The sequence below is a fragment of the Zea mays genome, chromosome 2 (genome assembly GCF_902167145.1).
Source record: "Zea mays cultivar B73 chromosome 2, Zm-B73-REFERENCE-NAM-5.0, whole genome shotgun sequence".
In the NCBI taxonomy this organism is placed as follows: Eukaryota; Viridiplantae; Streptophyta; class Magnoliopsida; order Poales; family Poaceae; genus Zea; species Zea mays.
Window position 1 is genome coordinate 10,855,235 of NC_050097.1, and position 9,445 is coordinate 10,864,679.

The following is a 9,445-nucleotide window of genomic DNA, read 5'->3' on the forward strand; positions in this document are numbered from 1 at the left end:
CTTTTTTCAGCGTAAGCTGCTGTTGACTTGTTGGGTAGTTTATCCTCAGGGAGTTTAGACCAATGTTAATGTGGTACTCCCTCTGTCCCATAATATAAGACGTAATCACATTTTGTTCTTGTCCCATAATATAAGACGTGCTCTCTCTAAATACGCGTACATCGATGTAGTGGTATAGAGAATTAAATACATTTTTTGGTCTTTGAACCAGAGGTAGTTACACTTTATATACTGAGACGGAGGGAGTAATAGAGTTTAGGCGCGTCAGCTCTAAACAGAAAACTGATACTACGTTGACGTTTATGATTAGTTTTGTGCCACATTTCTATCCAAAAGATCCAGTGAGTAGATTAGCTTGTGGAATAATTTAACTTCTTGCCCCTGCATCATTTTAAGCTTATCAAGTTTCAGAAATTCTCCACAAAGCTGTTGATTTAGTGATCTTTTATCATCAGTTTATGAGGTTGCAGCAGAATATAAAAGATTGGATTTTGTTTAGCCTGACATTCTTGTGTTTGGCTCATACAATCATATAAGAGGTGCTTTATGACTGGATCAGTTATTATCCAGAATAGTGTGTTGAGCTTGTGCGTTGATGTATATATTTTTGAATGAATTATGTGCTGATATTTGAATATATAATATTAGTGAGTGTTGGTATTATTTAGAAACTTTAACTAATACATGTTGTCTTTCAAAAATTACATTATTTTTTGATTTGTTCCCCACAGTTTTAGGTCACGTTGAGTTGTGACTGTTGACTAGCGAACCTATAGTCATTGTTGCTTTCTTTTGTGGTCATCTTTGTATTTAAACTTCAGGGGAGTTTTTTCACAACTGAAGAAGCGCGGAGACGGCACAAGCTGTATGATGAACTTGCCTCTGGTGGGAAATGTCATAAGACTAGCTCCAACAAGGAGCTCTAAAGGGTTCTGTACCCTAAATTTAGAGGACGAGGACGTCCTCTACTCCCTCCAGCAACGTCCTCTAAACGGTCCTCTAAATTTAGAGGACGCTGCTGGATCCTCTATATATAGAGTTTCTCTAAACGGTTCTCTATCTATTTGAATACTTTAAACAACCGGTTTAGTAAAACTAAAATATGTACAATACATCTGAGAGTATGACAAATACGTAAGTACAAAAATTTAAAAAATGTCTTTAATATAGGTATTTACATATAGAGGATGTGATTTAGAGGATATTGTTGGAGAGGAAGTAGATATAGGAGATAAAATCTTTTAGAGAAGACTGTAAAGGACGGATATAAAGGATGTATATAGAGGACGTTACTGGAGACAGTCTAAGAGAGCACATCCCTTCTGGTAAAGCATGCTTAAGAGTCAACATTGATGCAACCAGAGTGGGAAATGTGGCTCGCTTTATCATACAGTAGCATTCATGTGATGGAGGCAACCTGCACCCCATGCTGGTGAGGAGCTCTGGTTCGTTGCTCCCAAGGCTATGCTTCTTTGCTGCCAAGGATATCGTGGAGGGAGAAGAGCTCACCTTCAGTTGCTGCTAAGGGTTTGCCATGCTTTTGTGGAAGCTTGGGTTGTTGTGGTGTGCTTCCTTCAGAAGAAACTTAAGAACTGATGCCATCACCTGAGATGTCTTACAAATGAGGTTGATTCTATTTCTGACATCGCAAATAACATTGGCTTCATGAGGAATTGCCCGACCCATTCTTTAGCCATACTGTAATGTGTGCAACAACAACAAAAAAACAAGCAGTCACTTTTTGGTGAAGAACCGGTCATGTTCGTAATGTGATCCATTTTGGTTGGACATGTGTTTCCTGGTTACAGTTGATTGGTAGATTCTTTGACTGTCAATTTTGTAGCATATGAGGCTCAACACGACAACCAACTTGGCATGGCAACACAGCTTTGGGCTTATACTCTTGTTCTAGGATCTCTCCGTTTCTCCTTGCTTTGGGCTTATACTCTTGTCCAGGGTCATTCCTGACTTTTTAGGGACCTAGTGCGAAATCCGATATAGAGGACCTATCCACACACGCACGCGCGCACGCGCACGCACGCACACGCACACACACACGCACGCACGCACATATATATATATATATATATATATATATATATATATATATATATATATATATATATATATATATATATATATATATATATATATATATATATATATATATAATTATAATTATACATATAGTATCGAATATTTGACGTATAAAAATTATTATGCGTTGTTTTCATGTTTATAAGATAACAAAATATAAAATATAGCCAAAAACACTTACTTGTTATCTCATATCATTAAAAATATCTTCTCACATTTTGTGATACAAAGTCATCGCTTATATCATTTAGATTAATCTCATCCAACAACTTTTTTTCGATATATAGAATCGTCAAGCCATTTAACCTCAATTGAGTTATTGTTGACCATAAATAGTTCACAAAAATATTTCAATTTTAAAAAGCTTCTCTTTGCCGATGCAACCATCATGTGTATAGTAAATAATACCATCTCTATATCAAAATAGAATTTGTTTTGATTCTTTAGTGGATTCATCATCATCTAGTTGAATATAAACATAAAAATCAAGAGCTAAAACAAATACTATTTTGAAACGGATGGAGTATTCGATAAGTAATTAAGACATTAGTTTAACAATCTAAACGAGACTGGTCAATAGCGTATCGCTCGTTGCGTATTTGTATCTAGGATAGATAGGTTTAACAGAAAAAAGTGCTAGCGTACAGTGGCTAGGGGGCCAGGTATCTCCTCAGGTACGGCCCTCCTCTTGTCAATTTGATTGCTACCGTGCTGTGTGTGGCCGCTGCTACGCGCCAGGCTTAGCTATGCAATAGAAACCGTGGCAACGCACGTCACGTACACATACCTAGAATAATATTTAAACTTCATAGTGAAATGTGTTTTAGTTCTTTTAGAATCTGAGATTATACGGTGAACTTGTTCTACGAAGTTAGGATGCTCTTTCTTTTTACAGCTGGGATGCTCAGTTCTAACATGAGCGAGAAGAACTATTACGATTAATAGAGGTGTGAAATAGTTAATCTGTTTTTTCTCTTAAACTATGCCCTCTAATTTCTTGCCTAGTTGTTGGGAGGTGCATTGGATTCCATGGAAACCACTCAGGTGCAGATCACAGGTCTTATCTCCGCTTGTTTGTGGCCCTTGAACTTTTTTTCAGAACAGTAGTCAGAGAAAGGTCCACGCATTCACTTGCGAGACTAGGGCTCAAAGCTTGCTTGTAATTTTTGATGCGCTGCAATTTTTCCCATGTTTTTTCGGTTCTAATCTTTGGGATTGGGAGAAATAATGCAGGCTGTCTTTTGGTGCTGGGCTTTATCATCTTTTCACTGCAAAAATCTTGTGGATACTGCAAAGTGCAACCAAAGCAGACTGGGCCTCGAATTGGAGTATGCAGATAGAAAGCTAGTAAATGATTGGTTATTACACTGAAGCTGCAGATGCCATAGCAAGCTGAAGGTTCGCCCTGGTGATCTGAATCTGATCCCATGCCATCTCATGATGAGATGCAACTTTTTAACATAATAATGTTTGCCTAATTCACATCATTAAGGTAGAATGATGTCCTAAGGCTTAACAGCAAAACAAAAAAAATCTTTGGATATGGTGCAATGTATCCGCGTGGTACGTGCAAAGCCAAAAGACTTTTGCTGGCAAGCGTACATGTCTTGTTAGTTGCTCCAGGTCAGCCGTCAAATTTTTACCATACTTCTTTTATTTTAATTTTGTTTTCTTTGTCACGTATACAACGCTTCCCCTTTTGTTTTTCTGGCACGCCAACAATTAGCAGGAGATTTTTCAAGAACAGATGCTTTTCAGAAACAGTTGGCAGGAAATTTCTTTTTTTCACGACATGTTAAACCGCTGTTGTGCAGTGCAGAATTGGCCTTATTCTTGCGTTTAAAAAATGAAGAATTGATCTCAATCAGAACAAATAGATCAGGCAAAGTACTGAAAACTCTGGCCACCACCAGTAGTATAGGTCAGATAAAAAGGAAAACAAAAATGTCTACTTTTTAAGTGATTAGCTACAGTTTATATTGAACAGGTCAGTTTAGATGAAGAACGGAACTCTTTCAGAAGAATCGGATAAACTTTCCATGACTCGCTGGCTTCTTCTAGACAAAAAGTTAGAGCTTCTAGAAAATTTCAGACTAGAGAAGAAAAGGCCATCAAGGATAGATGGAGGTGATTCAGACTTGAGAGTGAGACCAAGATCATGCCTATCTACACACAGGCATTCCTTTCAGCTTTTTTGCTAAAAGATGCTAACCGAATTCTAACCAGGACACACCATCACGTCAAATCAAACCAGCGGAAGGTCCTCTAGTTCAGTGTTCAGAGGTCAAGTTTGTTGCAACCACAGGATTAGGACAGGTCCTTGCTCGACAGCGACTCCAGACCTGACCTACGAATGAATGGATGAACGGCACAATCAGACAACAGTGACGAGTTCACTGGTCAGAGTCAGTGGTACAGCGGCAACCGCTGTATCCTTCGCCCTAAGCACAATGCATGCGGTCGCCAAAAGCAGATTAGGAGCACCGTAAAGCAGACGCTTTGCACCTAAAATCGGCAATGATTAGGCCGGCAAATCTGTCATTTTGTGGCCGATGCATGGTACGTGCTCCGAATTTTCTTTGACATGCATATTTCAGGGTCTATTTGGGAGGGCTACATTTCAAAATTTTTGAATTCGTTTCAGCTTCTTTCATCTAAACAGGTCTAGCTCTAGCTTTGGAAAAAAAATTGAAACTAGAGACCGACTTTATGGAATTAATAAAGCTCCTTAAAGGATGCTTCAAAAACAGTGTTTTCATTCCTCCTCGTTAACTTGTATGAAAATTACCCAGTATACAATTGATTACACAATATACTATTTCGATTCTCTCGTCACATCCACTAATCATCAAAAATAATCAAGGAAATTGATACAAAATCAATTGTATTACAGAAGTTGTAGTCTATATATAAGCCAAACCTTCTCAAACCATTATTGAATATTAATATGGATCAGATCCACATTAATTCAACAAGAGTCATTAGTACAGCGGCAACTACTGTATCCTTCGCCCTGAGCACAATGCATGCGGTCGCCAAAAGCAGATTAGGAGCACCATAAAGCAGACGCTTTGCACCTAAAATCGGCAATTATTAGGCCGGCAAATCTGTCATTTTGTGGCCGATGCATGGTACGATGCTCCGAATTTTCTTTGACATGCATATTTCAGGGTCTATTTGAAAGAACTTCACTTCAAAAATTTTAAGTTCGATTTAACTTCTTTGATCTAAATAAGTCTAGCTCCACGAACTCTAGCTTTAAAAAAATTGAAACTAGAGACCAACTTTATGGAATTCATGAAGCTACTTAAAACATGCTTCAAAAACAATTTTTTCATACCTTTACGTTAAGTTGTTTGAAATTTACCCACCATACAATTAGTTACATAATATAACATTTCGGTTCTCTCGTGACAGCCACTAATCATCAAAGATAATTAAGAAAACTCATACAAATTAATTGTATTACAGAAGTTATAGTCTATATATAAGGCAAACATTCTCAATAATTTGTTGAACCTATTTTATAGTTGTTGAGCACCAATTTGAGCGCGCGGACGGTCCGGCCCTGAGGCCCGACGGTCCGCGGTCCGGATGGTCCGCGCCTGTAGGCCGGACGGTCCGCGCGGGCGCAGAGCAGATTAGGGTTCCGAGTTTTGTGCTACGGTTGTTAGCTAAAATCGCGGGATAAGCTCGGAAATTAGTTTGTAAAGGGTTCAGCCCCCCTCCTCTATAAATAGAGAGGTATAGGGCCGATTTGTAATCAACAATCGAATCAATACAACTTCTATTTCGCATTTATTTCCTGTACAATTAGGAGTAGTTCTAGTCTAGTTCTAGTTTAGCCTCTCAATCCCCAAATTCTCCGCCTCTCCTCGACTCTACGTCGATTAGAGGAGTCTAGGTCGGCCTGCCCGAGCCTAGACAACTCCTAGGATCTCTCCTCCCCGATGGGGTCCCTCCCGGGAGCGAGATCTAGGCGCCGCCGGCGTTCATCCGTCGCCCCTGCGCACGCGCGGACCGTCCGGCCGTCAGGCAGGGAACCCGGGCTCCTGCACCAGGTCGCGGACCGTCCGGCCCTGTGCCGCGGACCGTCTGCGCCTGACCAGAGAGCACCGCCGCCTCACGCCAGGTCGCGAACCGTCCGGCCCTGTGCCGCAGACCGTCCGCGCCTGACTAGAGAGCACCGCCGCTGGTTCTTTTGAAGTGATTGGCGCCTCCAAAAGGGTGTCAACATACTTTTTGTCGACTCCGCTGGGGAAAACACATATAGACCTATCAAATCGGCCCTCAATGGTTGGTTCAAAAGATAGCTCTGAGGTTTCCACCAGCAATATCATCACACCGACATGGGAGACCTTGCCGGCTGAAGAACAGCTCCTGTTCGAGGAGCACCAGGAGCAGCTGATCCAAGAAGCAAAAGCAAAGTTCTTGACCAACTTCAAAGTGGACAGGAACAACAAGGTCGTCCGACATCGGGCGACGGATCCGGCTTCGTTCCGACCCACACCAGATATCCCCAATGTAAGTAGCACCAACGAACTCCAATCTCTTAAAGCTTACATAGACGAACAGCGAGAACAGTTGCAACGTATCGTAGGGGATATACAAAATGATCATAAACGTCTAGTGCGTGCGCTTGATAAGTCTACTACGGCAAATCTTTCTTCGCACGAGGTTGAATGGAGGGAATACACACATAATTCATCGGCTATAGGTTGGCACGACCAGTCACAACCCCTTTATGGGATGCCGATGGACATGTACCCTAGGCAATGACAACCTCCCACGCACATCAGCGATAAATGTGCCGATCTGCGCATGTCCGGACCGCCTGCACATGGGCGCGGACCGTCCGGGCCAGCGGCGGCTGATCCTATTTTTAGAAGCGAATTACCGAGACCTGCACCCAATCCGCCACATGTCTTACAGACCGTCTGCGTATGACGCCAGACAGCCCGAATATAATGTCGGACGGTCCGGCCACATGGCCGGACAGTCCGCGCACGGAGTCGGACGGTCCGCGTATTTAACCGGACGGTCCGGCACAAAGTTTTTTAAGGAGGATGGATATCCAACTCCGTATCCGTCCCAGCTAAACTCCCCATCTCACCATACGACACAACAACATCATAATATAATCTATCAAACCCGTGAGAGTGAGAACTTTCCGGCCCCTAGAAGGCCAGAAAGGAATGGCCAGTCCTATGAGCCTCATAGGGCATGCATTAACGCGCCGCAAAACCCAAACCAATGGGGAGGAAAACAACACACCAACATCCAAAAAAACTCACCCATATTGGATCAAAGAGCCGGTGGTCTCCCACCGGCTGCCATCGATATAGTAAGAGAGGAAATAGCTAGGGCGTTCCGAGATAAGCTCGGAGTTAGTATAGTCCCCGAGAGGCAGTCATATCGGAGACCTTATGATAGAAAGTTTGACCGACTCCCATACACACAGGAGACCAAAATACCTGAATTCGTAAAGTTTTCGGGTGACCAAGAAAAGAGCCTTTGATGGACTGCGCTATTATTTAAAAGAGAGATTAGAAGGCATCCAGTTCTTTACTCTAGCACAATTACATCAGAGAGCTTCGGCTTGTGAAAGCCGAAGCAAAGAACTAGTCAAAACGGTTCATCATAATGTCCATATAGTAGAACACAATCAAAGTAGTTCGGACGATGAACCAAAGAAAGTTTACACTGTCGAAATAGTTTGGCCCCAGCAAGCCAAATCTTCGGCTTGCTCCTCCTTGCAGTCAGTTCGGAATGAACGGCAGGAGGAGGTTAAGTTTACATTTAATGTCGGTAAATGTGATAAGATATTCGATGAATTACTAAAAAATGGTAACATTAAAATTGATTATATCGTTCCACCTGCCGACGAACTAAAGCGTCGCACATACTGCAAGTGGCACAACTCATTTTCCCATGCCACTAATGATTGTAATGTGTTCCGACGACAAATTCAATCGGCCATTAACGAAGGACGATTGAAATTTCAGGAGGACACGGAGCCCTTTCCAATGAATATGATCGACTTCAAGGGCAAAAGTGTCCTAATTCGGCCCAGCACAGCCGATAAAGGCAAAGACAAAGAAGTCATCATCGGCAACTCACGGGAGGCCGATGGAGACAACAAAATTTCTTGCAGGAAAGTGGTGGCCGAGAAGACTCCTGATGGAGGAGAGACACTGAAAGTAACCATCACAAACTCCGGCACTGGGGGGCAAGCGCAGACCAGGAGATATGCGCGAGAACCCATACTACGCATCGTGGACGGTCCGGTGTCCAGGCGCGGACGGTCCGTAACATCACCCGACGGTCCGGAGCGTTCCAGCGGATGGTCCGGCAACGCCGAAGAGCCGCGGCGACCACGTACCTTCAAACCACGACGACCAGAGATAGGTATGTGGAAAACTAACACGTTCAAGGCAACTGGTCGGTTGGTAAAATCTAGCCCGACCTTTGATCAATTATTGTCTAAATATGTGAAAAAGAAGGCTGACCCCAGCGACCGGCCACCAAAGGGACCTCGCTTACCCACCCAGGTGCGACGGCAGGTTAGGCCGATTGGACCACCACACCAATTGGAAAGGACGGGAGGTCATAATGTTCAATTAAGACCTAACGTACCTGCATGGACACCTCCACCGTCATATCCACCTATGTCATATCCATACACATACATACCTCCACCATATGTCCCAAATCAAATGTGGGGCATGCCACCATACCCATTTGGGATGCCACAGTACCCCGCTTGGGGGGCACCCCAAACATCTGTATTCAATAGGTTGACACCTCCAGTACAAGACCGATTGAGAGCCCCTCAATCTGGTCCACGAGCACAGGCCCAGCAAGATTGTCGAACAACTCGGCCCCAAAGGCTGACTAATCCGGCAGGGGGGCATACAGCTACAACCTCCAACAGTACGAAAAAGGGAGATGTCATTAAAATAGGAACGACAGATGTCGTCGTACAACAAAATAACGAAGGGCCGATGATTTTTGGTGAATCGTCCAACACAAACAAAAAAGAAAGTACGACTGTCAATAAAATAGCCGATCCAAAATACTCCATGCCCCGATGGTGCCCATCGGGATTGACACGATCGCAAAAGCGAAAATTACAGCGCCTTAGGACAAAGGAGAATCAGGAGAAGGAGGCGGAAAAAATATTCAATGACACGCATCCGCAGTATCCGCCACCACAAAAGAGATGGAGACCAAGCCATTGAGGAAAATCAAACGACCATAAAGACAGAAAATAAAACAACAACTGTGTAGCTTTTTGCAGGTATGACAGACAGTCCGGCTATAAAGACCGGACCAACCGTACAGGGCG